This window comes from Equus caballus, chromosome 19 (genome assembly GCF_041296265.1).
Source record: "Equus caballus isolate H_3958 breed thoroughbred chromosome 19, TB-T2T, whole genome shotgun sequence".
Taxonomy (NCBI): domain Eukaryota; kingdom Metazoa; phylum Chordata; class Mammalia; order Perissodactyla; family Equidae; genus Equus; species Equus caballus.
The window spans coordinates 14,057,835-14,083,653 of NC_091702.1; the positions used below are offsets into that span (position 1 = coordinate 14,057,835).

At 35.6% G+C, this 25,819-nt stretch overlaps 1 long non-coding RNA gene across 1 annotated transcript in view; it reads left to right on the plus strand.

Moving 5' to 3' along the window:
• Positions 1 to 612: 612 nt before the first annotated feature.
• LOC138918955 (uncharacterized) overlaps positions 613 to 25,819 on the plus strand; it is a 33,652-nt gene continuing 8,445 nt past the window's right edge. The window contains exons 1-2 of the long non-coding RNA XR_011428734.1: positions 613 to 859; positions 19,112 to 21,716. This is a non-coding gene — a long non-coding RNA (uncharacterized lncRNA). The remainder of the gene's footprint in view (positions 860 to 19,111; positions 21,717 to 25,819) is intronic.

Below are 25,819 nucleotides of genomic sequence, written 5' to 3' on the forward strand. Positions count from 1 at the left end.
GAATTTTAAGTATTTTCATAGCATTCACATATGTACCTATTTTTAAAAGCTTGAATAAATAACTTGAAATATTATTCATTATGAAATAACTGAAATATTTACCAGATCTTTCACTTCAATCTCTGCAGCATGGTAGATCTATGGCTCTCTCATTTTTCCCATTTACTTTTTTTACCCAATCTTTTCCTGAGGATAATCAATAATAAGATAAAACTGAAGTTAATATATTTATTTGTAAAATGTATTATTTACAATATCAGCTCATAATTCTTAATTAAAAGCAGATTCATGAATATTTTTCTTTGCTTTAGTTGGTTTTCCTTTTGTTGTCTTAATCTTAACTCTGAAAAGTGGCATATAAATGAGCACAGGTACAAAGAGAAAAAAGAGAATTACTTTTTCTTTTCATTGTCATATGTTGTAATGTAACATGCAAAACGGAAGTGAGGTTGAAGCTTAAACTTTCACATTTTATTTTATCTTTTCTTGAAAAACGTATTATTTTATTGGTCTTCTTTATTGTTGTCACTTTTAAGACCTAGTCTATTTGCTGCCATCGAATGCCTTGAACTTGATGCACATCGTTATAAAAATATCAAACAGGTGACCGGCGAGATCTCGTCAAGATGGCGCCGTGAGCAGACGTTGAACTTGCCTCCTCCCACGAGCACAAGCAGGTTACAACAATTTTGGGAAGAATCACCCTGGATTGAAAACTGAAAACTGGATAAAAAGAACCCCCACAATAAGGGACAGTCCTGACGAAAGCAGAAGACGCAGTAACTCCAACAGGAGAGGAACAAAGCCACCTTTGGGAGGAGCAGAGCTTCTCAGCTGGCCAGGCAGGAGCCACCCTAAGGTACGCAGCCCTCCCTGGAGGAGTGAGGTCCAGAGTGGGGGCAATACTGCTATAACCATGCTTCAGACTCAGCCCAACTGAGACGGGGGTCTTACTGTCTGGCTTTGCTGGCTATTAACTGCAGTGGGGATACCCCCAGAAAAGCTATCAGCCGAAAGCCGAAAAGATCTGGGTCTTAAAGGGCCCACGCACAAACTCACTCATTGCAGCAACCTAAAATCACCAGAGAGAAGGCTGACTGTCCTTTGGTGAAACAAGACTCACCTGGTGGGCCCTGGGGGCATCTTGGCGAGAGGAGGATCCTCTCCCGAGACTGAGATATTGGTAGGGGCCATTGTTCTGAGCTGGTCCAGGCGTGCTGAAAGGGAACCAGTGTGGACCATTGAGGTGCATCCCTTGGGCTGTTAGCCCAGGGGTCTGCCACACCCATTAGAGCACAGATTTAATCCAGTTCAGCCAGGACAGGCAAGCTGCCCTAGGGTCTGGCCCCACCTAACTGCAAGCCCTCAGACTACTTTTCAGCCTGCATTGACTGAGTGCCTTGATCCTCTACAGGCACCCAAGGGTGTCTGCCTCTGTGGGGCAGGGCTTGTGTGAAGACCAGGTGAACTGTGGGGGGCATAGGGGCAGAGGTGGGGGCCTCTGCAGTGTGGTGTTGGGGTATGCTCCAGGGGATTGAGAAGTGTGCACGGACCAGGACTGAGTTGACAGTGTATGTGGTCCAGTGGGGGTGTGAGGCTTATCAGTGGCAGAAGACTTGTGCTTCACAAATAGCCATAAAAAGGATCAGCCCCACCTTCCAAAGCCTGAAACAACTGAGTGCCTCCATGCCAAGGGCTAGCCCCACTCAGCTGCACTCCTAAGAGAACTGACAACAGCCTGTTGGCCTCAGGCCTATCACAACTGTAGCCCCTGAGCCTAGCAACCAGCTACACTGGGTACCAACCCAATTAAGAGGACAATTGCAATAAGAGTGTGCTAATAGGCTTTGTAGCCAACAGTGCTGAGGCCCCACCAAACCGGATTTACAAATAGCTGGCCAGGGAAGGAAAGATCAGACTCCCTGGGTACCTGCAGTGGAAGCAACCCTGTCACAGCAGAGGAACACAAGTGGCCCACAAAGGGGTCACTCCTGGTTCTTATGGTCTGGGGACGAGAGGGAAGCACACTGCTGGACCTCATAAGGCATCTCATACATAAGGCCACTTCTCCAAGATCAGGAGACATAGCTGACTCACCTAGTACAAAGAAAATAGCACAGAGAAAGAGGCATAATGAGGAGGCAAAGGAATACTTTCCAAGCAAGGGAAGACTACAAAACACCAGAAAAAGAACTAAGTGAAACAGAAACTAGTGACCTCTTTGACAAAGAATTCAAACAAAATATAATGAGGATGCTCACAGATATGTGGAGAAGAATGGATGAACACAGTGAGCACATCAGCAAAGAACTGGAAGATATAAAAAAGAACCAATCAGAAATGAAGAATACAATACTTGAAATGAGAAATTCACTAGAGGGACTCAACAGCAGAGAAGAGGAAGCAGAAGAACGGATCAGCGAGCTAGACAAAAGATTAGAGGAAATCATCCAAGCAGAACAGAAAAGAGAAAAAATAATTAGACAGAACGAGAACAGTGTTAGGGAACTCTGGGACAATATCTAGCATGCTAACATTCGGAGCCTAGATTTTTATTTCTAGGAACATAGGGGTCCTAGAAGGAGAAGAGAGAGACAAAGGGGCAGAAAATTTATTTGTCAAAATGATAGAGGAAAGTTTTCCTCACCTGAGGAAGGAAACAGACATCCAAGTTCAGGAAGCACAGAGAGCTCCAAACAAGAGAAGCCCAAAGAGACCCACACCAAGATATATTATAATCAAAATGTCTAAAATTAAAGACAAAGAGAGAATCCTAAAAGCAGCAAGAGAAAGGCCACAAGTGACATATAAAGGGAAGCCCATCAGGCTGTCAGTGGACTTCTCAGTCAAGACCCTACAGGCAATAAGAGAATGGCATGACATATTTGAAGTGCTAAAAGGAAAAAACCTACAACCAAGAATACTCTATCCATCAAGGCTGTCATTCAGAATGGAAGGAGAGATAAAGAGCTTCCCAGACAAGCAAAAATTAAAGGAGTTTATCCCCAAGAAACCAGTTCTACAAGAAGTGCTGAAGGGATTTAAGTGGGAAAGCAATGACCACAGATAGAGATAAAAGAAAAAAATTATCAAAAAAACCCAAAACAACAACAAGAAAAAACAGGCAATAAAATCACTTGCAAGGTAAAAGTATAGTAAAGGCAGCAGATCAACTACCTGTGAAGATAATATGAAGGTTAAAAGACAAATGTACTAAAATTACCTATTTCAATGATAAGAGGGTAATGGATAGACACACACTAAACAAAAGAGTATATATGATGTGAAAAACATATAATGTGGGAGGAAGGGAGTGAAAAAGTAGAGCTGTTAGAAAGAGGTCAAGCTAAAGAGTCTATCTAGTCAATATAGACTGTTATATGCATAGTATATTAAATAGGATCCTCATGGTAACCACAAACCAGAAAGCTATAACAAGCAGGAAAAAAAAGTAAGACAAAAAGAAATCAAACATATTATTAAAGATAGCCATCAAACCACAAGTGAAGAGAGCAAGAGAAAAAGAAAGGAACTGAGAAGAACTACTAAAACACCCAAAAAAAGAAAAAGTGACAAAATGGCAATAAATACATATTTATCAATAGCTACTTTAAATGTCAATGGACTAAATGCTCCAAACAAATGCCATAGGGTGGCCAACTGGATAAAAAAACAAGATCCATGTATATGCTGCATGCAAGAGACACACTTCAGACCTACAGACACTCACAAACTGAAAGTAAAATGATGGAAAAAGATATTCCATGCAAATGGCAAAGAAAAGAAAGCAGGGGTAGCAATACTTATATCAGACAAGATGGGCTTTAAATCAAAAACTGCAATAAGAGACAAAGACGGGCACTACATAATGATTAAAGGAACAATCCAACAAGAAAATATAACACTTGTAAATATCTACACACCGAACATAGGAGCACCTAAATATATAAAGCAATTATTAACAGACATAAGAGGAGAAATAGACAGTAACACAATAATAGTAGGGGACTTTAACACTCCACTTACACCAATGGATAGATCATCCAAACAGAAGATCAATAAGGAAACACTCGCCTTAAAGGACACATTAGACCAGATGGACTTAGTAGATATATACAGAACATTCCATCCAAAATCCACAGAATACACATTCTTTTCAAATGCCCCTGGAACATTCTCCAGGATTGATCACATATTAGGCCACAAAACAAATCTCAATAAATTGAAGAAGATCGAAATAATACCATGCATCTTTTCTGACCACAAAGGTATGAAACTGGAAATCAACTACAGAAAGAAAACAAGAAAAGCCACAAAAATGTGGAGATTGAGCAAAATGCTACTGAACAATGCTTGGGTCAATGAAGAAATGAAAGGAGAAATCAAAAAATTCCTGGAGACAAATGAAAATGAAAACACGACATGCCAAAATCTGTGGGATACAGCAAAAGTGGTTGTACGAGGGAAGCTTACAGCAATTCAGGCCTACTTCAACAAAGAAGAAAAATCTCAAATAGACAATCTAAAAGTGCACCTAAAGGGACTGGAAAAAGAACAACAAACAAAGCCCAAAATCAGCAGAAGGAAGGAAATAATAAAAATCAGAGCAGAAATAAATGAAATAGCAACTAAAAAAATAATAGAAAAAATTAATGAAACCAAGAGCTGGTTCTTCGAAAAGATAAACAAAATTGACAAACCCTTAGATAGACTCGCCAAGAAAAAAAGAGAGAAGGCTCAAATAAATAAAATCATAAATGAAAGAGGAGAGATTACAACGGACACCTCAGAAATACAAAAGATAATAAGAGAATACTATGAAAAGCTATACGCCAACAAATTGGATAATCCAGAAGAAATGGATAAATTCTTAGAAACATACAACCGTCCAAAACTGGACCAAGAAGATATAGGAAATTTGAATAGACCGATCACCAGTAAGGAGATGGAAACAACAATTAAAAACCTCCCAAAAAATAAAAGTCCAAGACCAGATGGCTTCCCTGGTGAATTCTACCAAACATTCAAAGAAGACTTACTACCTATCCTTCTCAAACTCTTCCAAAAATTGAAGAGGAGGGGAGGCTTCCTAACTCCTTCTATGAAGCAAACATTATCCTGATACCAAAACCAGACAAGGACAACACAAAAAAGGAAAATTACAGGCCACTATCACTGATGAACATCGATGCAAAAATCCTCAACAAAATTCTAGCAAATCAAATACAACAATACATTAAAAACATCATACATCATGATCAAGTGGGTTTCATCCCTGGGATGCAGGCACGGTTCAACATCCACAAATCTATCAATGTGATACACCACATTAACAAAATGAAGAATAAAAATCACATGATCATCTCAATAGATGCAGAGAAAGCATTTGACAAGATAGAGCATCCATTTATGATAAAAACTGTAAATAAAATGGGTATAGAAGGAAAATACCTCAACATAATAAAGGCCATATATGACAAACCCACAGCAAATATCATTCTCAATGGAGAAAAACTGAAAGCTATCCCTCTAAGAATAGGAACCAGACAAGGATGCCCACTGTCACCACGCTTATTTAACATAGCATTGGAAGTCCTAGCCAGAGCAATCAGGCAAGAAAAAGAAATAAAAAGGATCCACATTGGAAAAGAAGAAGTGAAACTGTCACTCTTTGCTGATGAAATGATTTTATATTTAGACAACCCTAAAGAGTCCACTAAAACACTTTCAGAAATAATAAAGGAATACAGTCAAGTCACAGGATACAAAATCAATGTACAAAAATCGGTTGTGTTTCTATACACTAATAACGAAGTAGCAGAAAGAGAAATTAAGAATACAATCCCATTTACAATTGCAACAAAAAGAATAAAATACCCAGGAATAAACGTAACGAAAGAGGTGAAAGATCTGTACACTGAAAACTATAAGACATTGTTGAAAGAAATCGAAGAAGACACAAAGAAATGGAAATATATTCTGTGCTCTTGGATTGGGAGAATTAACATTGTTAAAATGTCCATACTTCCTAAAGCAATCTATAGAGTCAACGCAATCCCTATCAAAGTTCCAACAACATTTTTTACAGAAATATAACAAAGAATCCTAAAATTTATATGGAACAACAAAAGACCCCGAATAGCCAAAGGATTCCTGAGAAAAAAGAACAAAGCTGGAGGTATCACACTCCCCGATTTCAAATTATACTACAAAGCCATAGTAACCAAACAGGATAGTACTGGCACAAAAACAGACACACAGATCAATGGAACAAAATTGAGAGCCCAGAAGTAAACCCACACGTTTATGGACAGCTAATGTTCGACAAGGGAGCCATGAGCATACGATGGAGAAAGGAGAGTCTCTTCAATAAATGGTGTTGGGAAAACTGGAGAGCCACATGCAAAAGAATGAAAGTAGACCATTCCCTTACACCATGCACAAAAATCAACTCAAGATGGATTAAAGACTTGATTATAAGACCCGAAACTATGAGACTTCTAGAAGAAAACATAGGCAGTACGCTCTATGACATTGGTCTGAGCAGCATATTTTTGAAGTCCCATGTCTGACCGGGCAAGGGAAACAAAAGAAAAAATGAACAAATGGGACTACATCAAACTAAAAAGTTTCTGCATAGCAAAGGAAACCATCAACAAAACGAAAAGACAACCTAACAATTGGGAGAAGATATTTGCAAACCACATATCAGATCAGGGGTTAACATCCAAAATATACAGAGAGCTAATAGAACTCAGCAACAAAAAAACCAACAATCCAATTAGAAAATGGGCAAAAGATCTGAACAGAGATTTCTCCAAAGAGGATCTACAGATGGCCAACAGGCATATGAAAAGATGCTCAACGTCATTAGCTATCAGGGAAATGCAAATCAAAACTACAATGAGGTATCATCTCACTCTGGTCAGAATGGCTATAATTAACAAGATAGGAAACAACAAATGTTCGAGAGGGTGTGGAGAGAAGGGGACCCTTGTTCACTGATGGTGGCAGTGCAAACTGGTGCAGCCACTATGGAAAGCAGTTTGGAGTATCCTCAGAAAATTAAGGATAGATCTACCATATGACCCAGCTATTTCACTGCTGGGTATTTATCCAAAGAACTTGAAAACACAAAGGCATAAAGATACTTGCAACCCTGTGTGCATTGTGGCATTATACACAATAGCCAAGACTGGGAAGCAACCTAGGTGCCCATAAAGGGACAAATGGATAAAGAAGATGTGGTATTTATACACAATGGACTACTACTCAGCCATAAGAAATGATGAAATCCGGCCATTTGTGACAACATGGATGGACCTTGAGGGTATTATGCTGAGTGAAATAAGTCAGAGGGAGAAAGTCAAATACCATATGATCTCACTCATAAGTAGAAGATAAAAACGACAAAAAGAAAAAAAAAAAACACATAGCATTGGAGATTGGACTGGTGATTACCATTGGGGAAGGGAGGAGGGGGGAGGGCAAAAGGGGTGATTAGGGTCACATGTGAGGGGATGCACTATAATTAGTGTTTGGGTGGTGAACATGATATAATGTACACAGAATTCGAAATATGATGTACATCCGAAAAAAATAAAAATTAAAATAAAAATAATTTGTGACTGGGAAGAATAATATCAATATAAAAAAAATGTCAAACAACCTACAAATTGGGAGAAGATATTTTCAAATCGTATATCCAATAAGGGGATAATATCCAAAATATATAAAGAACTCATACATTCAACAATAAGAAAAACAATCCTATTAAAAAATGGGTAGAGGATCTGAACAGATATTTTTCCAGAGAATTCATACAGAAGGCCAACAGCCACATGAAAAGATGTTCAGTATCACTAATTATTAGGAAAATGCAAATCAAAACCACAATCAAATATTACCTCATGCCCATCAGAATGGCTACTATTAAAAAGACAAGAAGGAATAAGTGTTGGAGAGGATGTGGAGCAAAGGGGACCCTCATACACTGCTGGTGGGAATGTAAATTTATGCGGCCACTATGTAAAACAGTATGGAGATTCCTCAAAAAATTAAAGATAGAACTACTATATGGTCTGGCAATTCAGCTTCTTGGTATTTATCCAAAGAACACAAAAACACTAATTAGAAAAGAGATATGCACCCTTATGTTCATTGCAGCATTATTCACAATAGCCAAGACTTGGAAACAACCTAAGTGTCTGTTGACAAATGAATGGATAAATAAGATGTAGTGTATATATACATATATATACACATATATACACAATGGAATACTAATCTGCCATAAAAAGATGAAATCATGCCATTTGCAACAACATTGATGGATCTTGAGAGTATTATGCTAAGTAAAATAAGTCAGGCAGAGAAAGACAAACACCATATAATTTCACTCCTGTATGGGAGATACACAACAAACAAACACATAGATACAGAGAACAGATTGGTGGTTACCAGAGGGGAAAGGGGGTGGGAGGACAGCAAAAGGGTAAAGGGTCACATTTGTATAGTGATAGATGGCACCTAGACTTTTGGTAGTGACCATGATATAGACTATACAGAGGTCAAAGTATAATAATGCCCACCTGAAATTCATATAATGTTATAAACCAATGTTACCTCAAAAAAAATGTCAGAAATGTTTGTAAACTGAATATTCTCACATTAAACTATTATTCCACTTTCAATTTTTAAAGGAAATGAAATCTCAATTAATTGCCCAAACTTAAAGGTCAAGAGATTTCACATAAATATCTGGATTTCTTTTCTAAAGTATCTAAACCTACATTGATACAATTGCAAAATTTGCTTAACCTGAATTGTGTATGTTTTCCCCTTAAGTTCAACTGTTTGTCTCTGGTCCATTACTGCCCTCACCCCACGCACCACTACACACTTTGGTTAACCTAGTATTTCCCTTTACTCATTTACATTGCCTCCTTACCTCTAAGCATTTGACATTGTATCATGTGATAGACTATATAGATAATTGTATTCATCAGCTCTGTCTGCCATATCAAAATACCACAGATCGTGTGGCCTAAACAACAGAAATTTATTTTCTCAAAGTTCTGGAGGCTAGAAGTCCATGATGAAGGTGCTGTCAAATTTAGCTTCTGATGAAGTTTATCCTCCTGGTTTGTAGAAGGGCATCTTCTTATTGTGCCATCTCATAGCTTTTCCTCTGTGTGTTTGTGGAGCAAAAGAGATTTCTGGTGACTCCTCTTCTCTTATAAGGATGCCAGTTCTATCAGGTGAGGGCTCTGCTCTTATGACTTCATTTACCTGAATTACCACAAAAAAGGCCCCATCTCCAAGTGCAGTCACACGGGGATTGGAGCTTCAACATATAAATGTGAGGGAGGGGACACAATTCAGTCCACAAAAATAACGTTATTTACATTCTCTCATATATCATAACAGAGCTGATCCTCACTGACAGGCTTTTTAGCATAGTTTTCCCAGTAATCTCTTTCTTTAATAGTCAGTGTTCACAAGCATTTTTCACCCTAGATTCACTAGCTACCTCTTAGTTCAACAAATCCTTGTTGTATTGTTCTATGCCCAAATACTGTTCTATATGTTAGAAAATCTAGTGAATAAAAAGAAAACAAGTCCTACTCTCAGATATCTTACATTCCAGTAGGGAAGAGAGACACAATGAACAAAACAAATGAGACAGTGTATACCATGTAAAAAGGTAATAATTACTATGGAAAAACAAAGATGGGGAAAGGGATAGAGAATAATGAAGATAGAGTCACAGTGTGTGATTTAAAATAGAGTGGCCAAGTAAATTATCTTTGAAAAGGTTAAATTATGCAGAATTAAAAGAAATGAGAAACTGAGTCATGTGGATATTTGGAAGAAGAATATTCTAGACAGAAGGAATGGCAGTTGGAAAGGCTGTAAAGTAGGAATATGCTTGGCACATTCAAAGGACAGTGTAGAGTCCAGTGTGGCCATAATTGAGGGAGCAGCTGAGAGAAAGTGGGAGCGATGTTAGAGAAGTGTCGGGGCCTTATAGGCCACACTGGGTTTGTTTATTTGCTACTAGACTGCCCCAGAAAGACCTGGGAAAAGTGGTCAATGATCCTTGCATGGTCAAAACTATCTTTCCTTTGATAATTTTATTGAAGCAAATTGTGTATTGGTAAAATTATTTGGTCACACTTTTCTTAAGGATATTTTCAGATATTCTTCCATTGTATTCTATTGTGGATTTGTTTTATGGAAAGTTTGATGATAGTCTGATTGGTTTCCACTTTTGAGTGAAAGTTTATTTTGCCTAGTTTCCCGGAGAATTTTTTCTTTATTTGTGGAATCCACGAACTTTTAAAAAAATTATAGAACACAATGTGCTATTTTAAAAGGTACATTAAAACATTTGTATTTTTATAATTAAAAAATATGTTATTATATTGTTTGAGTTTTCCTCTTTGGGCCTTCCATTGTGCATATATCAGAGATTTTTGGCCATTTTACATATTACTGTTGTCTTCTAATCTTTTTTAACTCTTTATTATATATCATTTTGTTTAATTTCCTCATTCTTATTTTCCGTGTCTCCGCCTCTGTTTGGAGAAATATTGTTCTGCCTGGTGCAACTCATAATTTGACTTTCATTTATGCAATGACTACATTGTTTATCTTTTCTTCTTCTTTTCTAGTTCACATTTGATTCTCTCTTTCCCATGGCTTTCGTTACATGAGCTGTTGCAGCTCTGCTTTGTATTCTTTTTTTCTTTTTTTAAATATTGGCACCTGAGCTAACAACTGTTGCCAATCTTCTTTTTTTGTTTTCCTGCTTTTTTTTGTCCCCAAATCCCCCCAGTACATAATTGTATATTTCAGTTGTGGGTCCTTCTAGTTGTGGCATGTGGGATGCTGCCTCAACACGGCCTGACGAGTGGTGCCATGTCCACGCCCAGGATCTGAACCCTAGGCCGTGGAAGCAGAGCGCTTGAACTTAACCACTCAGACACGGGGCTGGCCCTCTGCTTTGTATTCTTGCATCTCAGACACAATTGCCTGTACGTGTGTGGAGGAAAGAAGGGTGTTTATTTCTACATTTATGGAGAAATACTTGGCCATGATTTCCTCAGTCTCTGTGGAATTATTTTTGTAGTGATTGTTTTTGCTCTCGAATGTTTCCATGCATGCATTTTTTTCCTTTCTTTACTTATCTTTTTATAGGTCCTATGCTGCTTCCCTTTTCCAGAAGACTTATTTATAGAATATTTACGTGCGTCTGTAGCAGTATTTGGAAGCTATGCAAGATATTCAGAATCATGTAGGAAATTTCCTAAAGATGAAGAGGTTTGAGTCCAATTTCACCTTTAAAAATTCCACAATCAAGCACATAGAGAGATGTGGGACATTTACAATGAGAAGTACCTGTTATTGCCTCAACCAACAACTGAGATTCAGATCACGTTCTGAAAATATGACTTGGTTGAGATATTACTTATTGAACCCCAGCTCTTCTAGTCTTTAGAGCAAAAATCTTCATTTCCTTCAGGTGCAAATAGATTTTGCTTTGTGCCTCAGCAAATGTTGGTGAATTTTAAGATATATGCCTTAGATTTTGATATCTGTATCCATGGGTCCTTCTCTACTCCTCTTCCTGAATTTACTTCTGCTCTGTTTTTATTGTTTTGGACATTTTTTCTATTTTATGGTTTTGATTTTTCTCCATCAGTTTCTCTGTATGTACTTTTTTTTTTTCTGAGAAAGATTTCTTTCCCCTGAGCTAACGTTTGTGCCAATCTTCCTCCATTTTGTATGTGGGTCACTGCCACAGTATGGCCGCCAATGAGTGTTGTAGGTCGACCCCCGGGAACTGAACCCAGGCCACCAAAGAGGAGTGTGCTGAACTTAACCACTAGGCCTTAGGGCCAGCCCTCATTTTTTTTTTTTTTGTCAGACATGAAATAGTTTTGCTTGTTTCTTGTCCCCTGTTGCTTTTGGGAGAGATTTTAGAAAAGAACATGAATGTGGAATGCAACTTCTGATTTCAGTTAATTTCTCCATCTTTGGGTGACAGAATTTTGTTCACTAGCAGTTTCTTCTGGACAGGTTCATTATAACAATATTTTCTAAATGTTGTCATTTAAAAATATTTTTATTAGTTGCCTTTATATCATAATAAAAATTTGAAAGGATTTTGAAAGCTTGAACTTTAATTTTTTTCCCCTGAGGACATGGTAGACCTTGCTCCATACAGTGCGTGTTAGTTCAGTCATGTATCATTTAGGGATATGTTCTAAGAAATGCATTGTTGGGAGATTTCATCATTGTGCAAACATCAGAGAGTGTACTTATGCAAACCTGGATGGTATAGCCTACTACACAGCCTGGCTATATGGTACTAATCTTAAGGGACCACCATTGTTTACGCAGTTCGTCAATGAGTGAAATGTCATTATGTGACACATGACTGTATAGAGATGTTTTCCCTAGATTACTGCTGTCCTATTTAGGAGAATATCTTTTAATAGGTGATGTGCCCATTTTAACCACATTACACTTGATTTCCCCTCCCCAAAAGTTATATGCACAGTCACATGTGGGATAAGTTTAAAAAGCAGAGCTTTAAAGAATTCTTGTCAATAACAATAAAATTCCAAAAGTCAACTTCAGAAGCTATCACATTTTATGCTATATTAGTAACACTAACGGTGTTAAGCATTTATGATCTATGTTTTCCAGGAATTTTGCAATTCTATTATTCAATAAGACAATTAAAAATTAAATTACAAAACATTAAAACTAAGTAAATTATATTAATAACAAAAATTAGTACTCAAAGACCATCGCTTTTGGGTATTTAACTTCATTTATTATTATCTGTGCTCTTGAAGTTGTGTCTATTGTCTACTTTGTGGAAATATTATAACTATTATGTATCTCTTCCCAACTGTGCATTCAGTGGTGTCACATTGGTAGCTTGATCAGTCATGGCAGCACCTTACACCATCAAAAAGATGGCATTTATACCATCAAAATAGACAAAAGGTAAAAGTTAGTGCTTGATTTATTTTGTGTTGTGTAGATTTAAATAAATTATGCAGAAAATGTTAATCATGCAGATTAAAGCTAAAACTATGTTATATGTGTAGCCATTCCATTGTGAATAAGATAGAACACTGAGGAAATAATCTTGTGGTATACAAAAATGGTTATCTGGTTCAGTGAAGAAGTTGCACACATCACTGACAAATGAGCAAAGTTTCTACATACTTAGAGCTGGAGCTGAAAGGGATTTGAGTTTAATCAATATAATTTGTACAATGGTGAGAAATCGATTTACGGTAGATCACATATCAGTTTGAATGGCAATAACTTCATTGGGAAAGGAATTTGTGGATTGAATAGCAATTCCATGTGCCATGATTGACTGCAACTATAGGTTAGCTAAGAAATACTAGTATTCAGCAAAAATCTAGGAGAAGTCTTGTAAGAGTCAATTAGCTATTGAAATTTACAGTAAAGAATATAAAATATTTTATTATTCTTTCTAATAAGCCTTTTTATTAGTATAATTTATAATATATTTATATATGTAAATACATGAATACTTTTTTTCCAGAGAGCCAGTTATAAAATGTTCACCAGCACACCACTGTCTACATTGTAGCAAGATCCCCAGGTAATTTACACTTTGCTAAGCACTGTGGCAATGAGCATCAAATAAAATAACTCCTCCTGCAAATGTCTAAATGCACTTGTTTCCAATTTGCTGCATAGAGGCTAGATGATTCACATGGGAATGTGAACTTGAGACTTGCTTCTTCGAACTTTGAAGAATTTCAGAAAATTCCAAAAGAAAAATAATTTCCCAACTACCTCAATAAATCACACTAATCAACCGAGTGGCCTTTAATTTCTTTCTCCATTCGCTAATCCATCATCCAAATTATGCTTCTTAAGGTCTTTCAAGAAGTGGAGATGGTCCACATTTCATTTAATGATTGCTCCCATTGTTAAGAAAGAGAAAAAGTTTCATAAGAAGTCAATGAATGTATTTATCAAGAAGACTATGCTCCTTTCTCAGGGGCTCTGGTTTTCTTAGTTTAGATCAGAAAAGGAAGCGAGATGGTATATTCTCCCAGTCTCACGGGCATTCTATTAGCAAATAACTTTAAGGATTTAAATGAAGGGAACCTGTTAGCCCTTAGGGCCACAAATTAGGACAGGATTAAGACTCGTCTCTTGATTTGTGTGATGTTTATGACATTTCATTTATACTAAAAATAACAAATTGATAAAATAAAAAAGAGATATAAAATGTCTTGATATTTTCTTTAGCTATAAACATCATTTTAAGATTTTACTTTTTTTCCTTTTTCTCCCCAAAGCCCCCAGGTTCCTAGTTGTATATTCTTCGTTGTGGGTCCTTCTAGCTGTGGCATGTGGGACGCTGCCTCAGTGTGGTTTGATGAGTAGTGCCATGTGCGCGACCAGGATTCCAACCAACGTGAGACACTGGGCCGCCTGCAGTGGAGTGCGCGAACTTAACCACTCGGCCACGCGGCCAGCCCCTATAAACGTCATTTTAAATAGAGTCAACATAGTCTAATTTGGCTGGCACCAATTCAAACAAATTATTATACACTTCACCACAAAGCTCCCGCCAAAAAAGACATTTTGAAAACCCAATCAACATAAATGCTTTTGAAAACACATTTACTACAGGACAGTGAAAATCTTTCACACAATAAACATTGACTTAGATGCTAACAGATAAACAGCATCTTCTTTGTTTATTTGTTTGTCTGAGGCTTGCTATATGATGCTAGGCAGTGCTAGGAGCTTTATATATATTTTTGCCCTTTAATTTTTACAAAAAGAGTAAGAATTTGATTACATTTTATATAGGTTTTTAAGGACTTTTAAATAAAAGTTCCTTTCGTAGTAATGTGTTTTGTAGAGTCTTGTCTTGAAGACAAAGTGTATAGATATAGATATGTGAAACATTAACAATGCATATGAGTATCGATGATAAGGGAACTTGTAACTTTACCTTATGCAAACAAAAGAGATTAAGCCCTTATTCTCTGATAATGCCTAATGCAATTTTGACGATACTGAGTAAAATTTTAGTAGGTGGAAAATCGCTGATAATGCGTGCAGGATCTGATGGTAGGAGTTAGATATTTCTACCCAAAGCACTTTGCAATGAAAAGATAAAATCATTGCACAGCATCTTTAAAACGTGTTTTCACAGATTCTGAGAATCAAATAAAAATAATTTCTCTAATTATATATCTAATTAAATATCATCAACATCTGTATTAAACATTATACTACTCCATAATTGACTGATTAATAAATTCCAAATAAAGATAAAAATTTTTCGTGGAGTTCTAAAATTTGAGATTTCCAACCACCTACTCATCTATACTCTCTATCCTTTATCACCATATAGGTACCTACTTTTTAAGTGGACTAAGATCAAAAGTGAAGCATCTTGTGTTATGGGAAATTGCATATTTTACAATTCATTGGGGATACAGTATTAAACAAGAGAAATTCTAACATTTAAACACAGAGATTATGCAGCCAGAAGGAGAAATTAATAGGATTATCAATAAACTTTCTGCCTGCCCACTGTTTAATCTATTTTCAGCTAAGATCTCAGTAAGGAAGTTTCTTTTCTAACCAGAGGATATAACATACAGTGTTTATCATTGGTGAAACCATGTGGAGCAGAAAAACTTTTAACTATCCAGCTTAGAACAGGAAGCCAGACCAGGTCTAAAAAACACAATCTAAGAGAGAAGCTACTTAGAGAGCAATAGCTAATATCTAAGAGAAGCAATTTTATAAAGCCCATTGGAAGGAAAGCAAAATCATCTCAAACAAATACAGATAGTGATCCTTTTTATTTAAAAACCGAAATATAACCAATCACAGAAATACGTAGAGACATTACTCTGTAATTTTCATAACACTGGAAAATTAGATTGTGGGAGAGACAAACATGAGTTTAAAAACTTCATTGAAGGTAGGGTTGAAAATCATCATAACTTGGGCAATACAAGGAGAGGAAAATTTCAAACCTAGCTGAAGCCTGACATTGTTGTGGCTAAGTGTTTTTACCACTTCCTTAGTATGAAGTAACCATATGTATAAAATGAAATATATTTCTATAACTTTTATAGTCTGTTTTAATAAAATTTACCTCTATCTAACTCTCATTCTATGCTTTGAGTTTGGTCATCCACAAGGAATGTCTTCATCCTTCTTAAAAAAGCATGTGTTGTTTCAATAGGTCATAATTCTGGATGCAGGAAAGGAAAAACAATTAGGTAAACAGAGCATTTCAGAGAATATTGCTTTTATAAAAGCTATTTTTTGTTAGGATTTGATATAGTATATGTAATTTTGGTGAATCAATGTGTTTCACTTTTCACCTTTTATATGTAGATACTTAAGGGGTACGTATTCTACAAATTCATTTTCAAATAATAAGAAAAAAATGTAAAAGCACGCAAACAGTGTGAACTCAAAATACACACTGTTAAAACACAAACACAAGGAAATACCTGGCAAAATCATTGCATTCCTAATTGTAAAGCATTTTTTTAAACATCGAATACATCTTCTTTTCATATAACTGAGGCACAGTGTATTTGAATATCCTTTTAAGTTGTGTATATTTTAAAACTTGAAGCGTAGCTCACTATTTACTTACATTTAAATGATCAGTGTTGATATTCTGGTGGCTGCTGAATATCAAGGTGAGGTAGAAGACAAAATTCCATCAACTAAGGTTTTGAAAATATGAAGTATTTTATTGTTGAGGATAAGAGGAGACTAATATTTCTAAATTCTCCACTCCTCTCTTTATATTGTTAGGAAGCTATGTTGATCACATTTTCCACTTTTGTTTAATCTCCATTAATCTTTCTACATAAAGACATTTAAAACTGCTGAATTGAAATGCCTGAATTTATATTTCATCCAGTAGCTTTATTAAAATTTCAAGATAGAAAGTCTCACTTTGCAAGGAGGAAAGATGTTGGTTGAAAAAGGCAGGATGACATTCCAAGAAGGGACTTTACAAGGGAGCATATTTAAACCTCCTTGAAATTGACAATGTCAGCACTCTCAAAATTGAAGCATTTCTTAGGCTATCTATGTTCACTTTAAGCAAGATTGCAAGTTTGAAGGATAAAAGCAAAATATCAGTCCAGGAATATACTAGGAGAAATGCTACCATGTGAGAAAGAATATTCATGTTAACATGACTAGTACATTTTCTGCCAATGGGAAAATGTACGTAGGGTTCCAGCACATAATATAGAAGTTGCTGTTTTAAGAAATCTGAATAAGGGGGCCAGCCCGGGGGCATAGTGGTTAAGTCTGTGTACTCCACTTCAGCAGCCAAGTTCGGATCCCTGGGGTAGACCTACACATCACTCATCAAGGCATGCTGTGCTGGGTCCCACATACAAAACAGAGGAAGATTGGCACAGATACCAGCTCAGCGACAATTTTCCTTAAGCAAAAACAGAATGATTAGCAACGGATGTTCGCTCAGGGCCAATATTCCTCACCAAAAAAAAGAAAGGAAGGAAGAAACAAATCTGAATAAGAATCCATGTACTCTGATGAATAAGTTCTACAGCTCTGCTGTACACCTAAATAGTATAGCATTGTGCTCTTCAAAATTTAGGAGGGTAGACTTCATGTTAAGTGTTCTTACAACCAAAAAAAAGGACACGAGGAAATTCTGGGAGCTGTTGGATATGTCCATCACATTATGGCGATGGTATCACAGGTGTTTGCAAATCTCCAAACTCATCATATGTATCATCAAATATATGTAATTCTTTGTATATCAATTATACCTTTATTCAAAACTGTTCAAAAAATATAAAATAAAATCAATACGCAAAAAAAGAAGAATCTATGTAATCTGCATTTAAATGGCATTTGACTAAATGGCATTTGACTAAATATTTAATGAACTTCTTTTTCCCTTGTCAATAAAATTACCAATACTACAAGCTCTCGCCTAGAATCCTGTTTCCTGAAATGACTGGGATGAAAATAGTCAGCTTTTGCCTCATCATTTTGTGGTTTTAGCCTATAGTAACACTGTTAATATGTTCTCTCTGGTTAGAATCGAGCTTTGAGAATCATTTTGTTTCTTGGTGATGGCTTTGCCTATCACTGTTCTTACCTGTTCCTCTCATAAACTGTAAAAGTTATTTTTGTGGCAATCTAATTTTCCTTATCTTTGTTTTTTTGAGAGATACCTCCCATTGCCAAATTGTGGCAATAATTGTTATTCCCAATTGAATACAGTCAGAAGAATAAAACTTGAGCTAAATTCCTGTAATGAGTAATTATTCCACAGATAAAAATCTCTGATACAGAGGTATTCAGCAGACTTCAAAATCATCATGTTCTGTATTGACTTAAATTGAAGACTGTGACAGGTCTCTACGGATTCTGCTACCATTCATAATAATACACCCCTACTTACTGCTCACAAGGGTCGCAGCATACAACTATTCATTTCTTGGGTTTGTAATGAGAAACATCAATGTAAATACAAAAACAGCCTCCTGCCCCCTTTCTGTTCATAATGTGGGATCTGTGAAAAAATAATAACACAGTTAAGATTCCTTAATCTTTTATGATATATCATGGGAAGTTTAAATGAGATATCCGATCTGATCAAAATTATTATAATAGTTTATCATAAACAATTAGTAGTATCAAAAGCACTGAAGAAGCTGCACCACGTACTATGATGGTTTCCTTCTATATTTAATTTGCTAAGATAGGTTTTTAATCATGTGTGTGGATATTGAATTTGTATTAAGCAATTCTTTTGCTAACACTGGAATGACACTATGGGCATTTTTTTCTGTAATTTGTTAAGATGATGAATTTCATTAGTCAACTTTCCACTATTAAACTAACACTGCATTCCCACACATTTTTCAAATGCTTTACTAAAATCCTATCTTAGCATATATGCTGGATTAGTGTACTCATTTTGTCGAGGATATTTATATTGATATTTTATCAGCGATTGATATTTCTCTCCCAGAATCCTTTCTCTCTTTATTACTATTTCATGCAGAAACCCTTCCATGTGCGGCTCTCCCATCTGATGGAGTTTTGTTCATGCACTCGGCTGCCAGGCTAGACGGCCACATACCTCAATCACCTTTGAAGTTAGACGTCATCAGGAGCGTGTGAACAGAGGGATATATACATTTTCCATAACCCATTCTTCAAGGAAAGCTGCTTATTTTTTTCTTTATCTCTCTCTCTTTATCTCTGTGGGCTGGAATAGGAATACAGAAGTGATACCAGTAAGTCAGGTTTATCCATCCTCTTGAAATCAACACCCTAGCGATGATGGAGCCTGAGTCCCTGTGTCATCTTCTGAGGAAGAGCTGCCAAAGAGCCATTAATCCTCCATCCACTGCTATACTCTTAGAGGAGAGAGAAATGAAATTCTGTCTTAACCATACCACTGCATTCTGAGGTCCTTCAGTACAATAGCTTAACCTGTGTCTTAACTAATACGTATATTGTCATGGAGATTAGTTTAAATTTTTCTTTTTCTTACTGGGCAAGTCTGGTTTGGTATCAAGGTTATGTTAGCCTCATAAAATATACAAAGGTGTTACCATCGTTTTTATCTCTTCATTAAGATTGATGTTCCTTGAGTATTTGCTTGCCTTCACCTTTAGAGCTTTCTGGGTCTAGCATTGTAGAAATGTTTTTGATTATTCATTCATTTTATTTAATGGTTATAAGATTACTCAGGTAGTAGACTTATTATGACACTGCTTTAATATCACAGGAGTTTATTTTCTTAGCTAAGTTTTCAACAGAATTCTTTATTCTGTTGAATAAACTCTTAATGACTAAAACTGATTTAGTCTTAATGACTAATGTTTTGCAACGTCAGTACCTAGGTAATGATATTTTTTCCTAACATTGTTCAATTTTATCTTCTGTTCTTTCTTCAAGATTAATATCACTGGAGAGTTTGCAATATTATTCATCTTTTCAAAAAACGTGTTTCCTTCAGCCCTATTTACTATATATATATTTTTCTTGAATTAACTTTCTTTTTATTTCCTTGCTTACACTTCTCGGTTTCTTCATCTATATTCTTAAATAGGATGCTTGACTCTTCTTTTAAAATGATTTTTCATTGTTAATATAAGCACTTAGAATTATAAATGTCAATCCATTTACCACTTTAGTTGAATATGACAGCTTTTAATATCTCAAATTAATATTTCTTCTTTTATTTAGGAGATGAATTTACATTTTCAAATGTATGGAGAATGTTTAGCATTTTTTGTCATTAATTTCTAATTTAATTATATTATTGTCAGAGAATGTAGTATGTATGCAATAGAATTTTTGAAATTTACTATTGCTAAGCATCTGACTAGTTAGCATAAACCTTTCATTTGTGATTAAAAACAGGATATTTTCTCTTATTATGGGGGCAAATTTTTATGCATGTCTGACAAATCAATTTTGTTAAACATTCTCTTCAAATGTTAATTATCTTTATTGTTTTGTTCCCTTCCTGATCTATCACTTCCTGACAGAGCTACATTAAAATTTCCAACTAGGATTATGAAGTTTTCTATTTCTCTATGTAGTTCTTTCAATTTTTTGTGATAAATATTTTTAATCTCTCTTTACATTGGAAACAGTATTTCTACTGTAATATATCTGCTCAATTTTATTAGCTGTTTAGAATTAATATGTGCTTAGAATATATATGTGTATGTTTTCCTGTTAAATCAAGTATTTTATAAATATCTAGTGATCTTTTTTTTATCTCGATGAATGGTTTCTAACATTACAATAAGTTCATACAGATTTGAAAATTTTTTCTTGGAGAGATATTCTTACTGTTGATACATCTTCAATCATTTAAAGACTACTAACTATTCTATTCTTTTGGAGCCCATTCTGGCAAATTATGTTGTTTTCTAGGAAGAGGAAACCATTCATAAACATTTTATATTTTTATTTGCCTAATTTTATTTCAAGCTCATCTTATTATTTTTTCCTTGTCTGTAATAACTTTCGTATTTGTTTTTCTTTCTAATTTCTGGTATTATTTCTGATTCTCTCTGTTTATTTTGATCAGTCTTTCACTTGTATTAGCTTTAAAAAATCTGATTATAGCTTTCTTAATCTTGTACATTGTATATATGTTCAATTTTATTTATTTTTCTTTTAATTATTATTAGTCTTTTGATTGTCCTATTCTCATTTTGTTGATGATATTTTTCTACCTTCTTCAAGTAATCAGTTACTGCGTTATTTTTATAAATACTTCAGCTGCATTCAACATGTAATATGTTTAATATAGTACTGAATATTTAATATAGTTATTATTGTTATTTATTTAATTAAAATATACTATTTATTGATCACGAGTCATTAAAATCACTTCTTTTTTCTTTTTCTGTCTGCTTTTTCTCCCCAAATCCCCCCATTATATAGTTGTATATTTTAGCTGTGGGTCCTTCTAGTTGTGGTACGTGGGACGCCGCCTCAACGTGGGCTGATGAGCAGTGCCATGTCTGCACCCAGGATCCGAATCAGCAAAACCCTGGGCCACCGCAGTGGAGAGCGCGAACTTAACCACTTGGCCACGGGGCCAGACCCTAAAATCACTTCTTACTTTTGATAAATATGAGGTATTTATAATTATTATTTTGTTCTGACATTTAGCTTATTTTTATCAGGATCAGAGAATGTACTTTATGTTAGTTCACTTTTTTCAAAAGTTTTGAAGCTTTCTTCATTGGTCAAAATAGGTAAATATTATCTTGTTTGCTTAATAAGAATGTTTATTCTTCCATTAAAATTAGAGTTATTTACATGGCTGTTGGGTCAAATTTGTTAATTATTTTCTTAAAATATTTCTTATCTTACAAATCTCAGATATCTGTCTCTGTCTCTCTCTCTCTTCATGATGAAGCAACAACTTCTAGTCATCTGTTTTGTTTGATATTAACATAGCTGTCTCAATATTTTTTGTTTATGTTTGAATTTGCAAGCTATACCTTTTTATCTGTCCTTATAATGTTTTTCTAATGCATCTTATAAATAGACCATAATTATATTCTTCCTCATTTCAGTTTGACAATGCTTATCTTTTAAGTAGATCATTTAATGTAGTTATACTTATATTAGGACTTAAATTTATCATGCAATTTTCTGTCTTCCAGTTCTTCCTGCCTGTTCCATATGTTTTTCTTTCTTTTCTTGCCTTCCTCCACATTTATTTTCTTATTCCATTCTATATTTTCCTATTACTATTTTGGAAATTACATCCACTCTTAATTCTTATATGTTTACCAATGAAATCACTACGTTATTAGTTATACTCTCCAAATTTAAAGTTAATAAAATCTTAGCTCTCCTTATGAATATAAGGATCCCAGTGCACTTTAATTAGTTTTCCCTCCTAAAGTATGCACATTATTACCATTATTGTTTTATACAGTGAGTGTTAATTTATAATTGATTTAAGTTTTCTACTTGTTAAACTCCTTGCTTCTCAGATCTTACATTGGGGTAATTTTAGTTCTGCTTTAAGTATCTTAAATACTTTAGTAAGTGTCTCTTCATAGTGAACGCTCTTAATTTTGTTTTCTTTTTCTCTCCTTCCTCCTCTTCTTGCTCTCCTTCTCTTCCTCCTCTTTTCCCTACTCCTCCTCCTTTCTCATTCTCATTCTCATTCTTATTCCTCTTTTCCTATTTGGGCTGAATATGTCTTTATAGTTAAAGCTATTTTCTCTGGATATAGCATTCTAGATTGGCCAGTCATTTTTCTTTTTGAAATTAATATGATTTTACACTCATCTGTCATTGTTTCTATTAATAATTTAGCAGTACACGTAACTGCTTATCTATTTAAGGTAATCTGTCTTTTCTCCCACATCTGAGTACTTTTAAAATTTCCTCCTATTTCTTGGTTTTCTGCAGTTTCATTATAATGTTTTACAGGTATCTGGTTTTATATTAATTTGAAGTGATATCTTTCATCATTTAAAAAGGCCAGCCACTATATCTCCAAATATTGCTGCTCACTCATTTATATCTTCTGTTTCATCTTGAGATTTAAATTAATTTTAAAATAAATTTATTCATTCTCTCTTTTATATCTCTTGCCCTCTCTTTGTTATCTTCCATCTATTTTCTCCTTACTACAGTCATGCCTAGCTTAACAATGGAATACGTCATGAAAAATGAATCGTTAAAGAATTTTGTCATTGTGCAAACATCATGGAGTGTACTGAAAGGGAACAAAATTTGCCACCTTAAAATGTGTCTCTTTAACATGAGGATTATTTTAGGCTGATTATTTTTAAGAAACAAAAGACTCAGAAAGTTTTCTTGTTACATCCCCCTTAATAACTTGCCTAAAAGAATTTCATTAAAAAAACCTGTCTCAGGAAGTGAGCTATTATTTTAGCATAACATGAACCAGGTGGTAGACAGATAGGAACCTAGAAAACCCATTTGTTGGGCTCCCTTCTGCGTTGCCAAACACTTGTTTTTCAAACACTTGTTCCTTTTCGCCTACTTGTAAATTGCCTTGTTCCTTTGAAGTCCCTGACTCTCTCCACCCCCATCTTCTTTTGTCTTTAGCTGAGGATGGAATTTAAGGTGAGGGCTTTGGCTATTTTGGAAAGTTGTTTGGTTTCCTAGATTTGTGTTATTAATACATGTTGTTAAACTTTTATTTGTTTTTCTCCTGTTAATCGTTCTCATGTCAATTTAATTGTTAGACCAGCCAAAGTATGTAGAAAGGTAGAGGAAAATTCCTTCCTCCCCTACAGTGCTTACACAAACTTAGATGGTATAACCTACTATTCACCTAGACAATATGGTACTAATTTTATAGGATCACCATTGTATATGCAGTCTGTCGATCAAAATGTTATTATGCAACACATGAGTACATTCCAGGTAAATTTTTCTCTTCTGTTTCACTAATATTCTCCTTAGCTGTATCTAATCTGCTATTAAACATATAAACTCAGGGGCCAGCCCCATGCCTGAGTGGTTAAGTTTGTATGCTCCACTTCTGTGGCCCCAGGTTTGCCTGTTTAGATCCTGGGCACAGAACTACACACTGCTCATCAAGCCATGGTGTGGTGGCATCCCAAGTAGAGGAACTAGAATGACCTACAAGTAGGGTATACAACTATGTACTTGGCCTTTGGGGAAGAAAAAAAAGAGGAAGATTAGTAACAGATGTTAGCTCAGGGCCAATCTCCTCAAAAAAATTTGCAGAAATAAAGGAAACAAGATTACTTAATTTTTTTAAAAAAATATAACCTCAGCTTGTAATTTGCGTTATTGTGTGTTTTATTTCTAGAAATGATCCAAATATTTTGTGTCACTATTGATAGTTTCCCATTCCTTAAAAATATACATTTCACATTTGGTCTTTATTTTACTAAGCATAGTAAGTCTAATTGTTTTATAGTCTATGTTGAATAATATCACAAATTTTACAAGTCTGTCTGTATGTTTTTGTGATGGCTGCCTTTCATTTTAACTTATATCATCCTTGTATCTCTGGTTATTTTTGGCAATGTACTAGTTATAGTACTTGAAATACTATTTTTACAAATAATTTGAGAACTAGCATGTATATACTTACATGCAGAGAATATTTGCATTTGCTCCTCTAAAACAATTAGTATTACTTGAATCTAAATTCAAATTTTGAGGTAACATGGGCCATCCTGCTGATGTGACTATCAGGTAACAATTCCTCAAAACAGCTGTTTTGCATCTGGTCTATCCATCCTTGGGTTTGTAGAACTTTATATTCTTATCTCAGTTTTGAAAGAGCGCTTTATTAGATTCCTATACCTTCAAGGGCTCTATACTGTGTTTTCTAATCTCCTTGCAATGATGAGGCCACAAAAATGAATATAAAATTGCCAGTAGTGGAAAATGACCTCAAAGCAAACGTAGTAAATACTTCATTTAACTCTGGGTTCCTATTTTACCTTCATTGCTGGCTAGTTATTTCAGTAATGCCATTTCACTGTCTTAATATGTTCAAAAGACATTATTGAGAATAAATATTTGGATGTCGGCAACATGATACAGTGAGCTGTACCCTTTATCTCTTCCCCTTTGAACTACAACTAAATGGCCATTCATTGACCAATGGAGGATACCCACACAGCATAACAGGATTCCTGAGAGACCCAAGCAGCTATACATCTGAAGGTGGATAGACTGGCTCCCTGAGAAATGGTGAAGATAAAGGAACACTCTCCTTCCTTTCCCCAGCAGCCCTGTGCACAGGCACAAAAGCTTTCCTGGCTTACAGAAGCACCCATAGTGCCACTTCAGCCCCACAAATGGGAATGTGCCTCAGGGAGACTGTAAGAAAAGGTTATGGCAGTGCTGAGCCAACAAACAAGTATTTCCTGGCTGGCTGGAACCCACAGTGACACTGCTGTCCAAGTGGCCTAGGCTCTGACCACACAAAGAAACTCTGGCCACCAAGCACAGTAGGTGTCACCATAAGAAGATGTGGCATCAGATCTATGGATGCACATGAACCCTTTCCTGGCCAGCACAAGTGCCCGTAATACTGCTGCAGCCCCACAAATAGGAGCAAACCTCAGTGCAACTGTTAGACGAGGCAGTGGCAGCACTGAGCCTACACACAAATGCTTTTCCAGCCAGTGGGAGTGTCCACCTTAAGCCCACAACTTCCAGCAGATGTGATGGAAACATAAACACAGTCCTGCTTCCCTCCAGC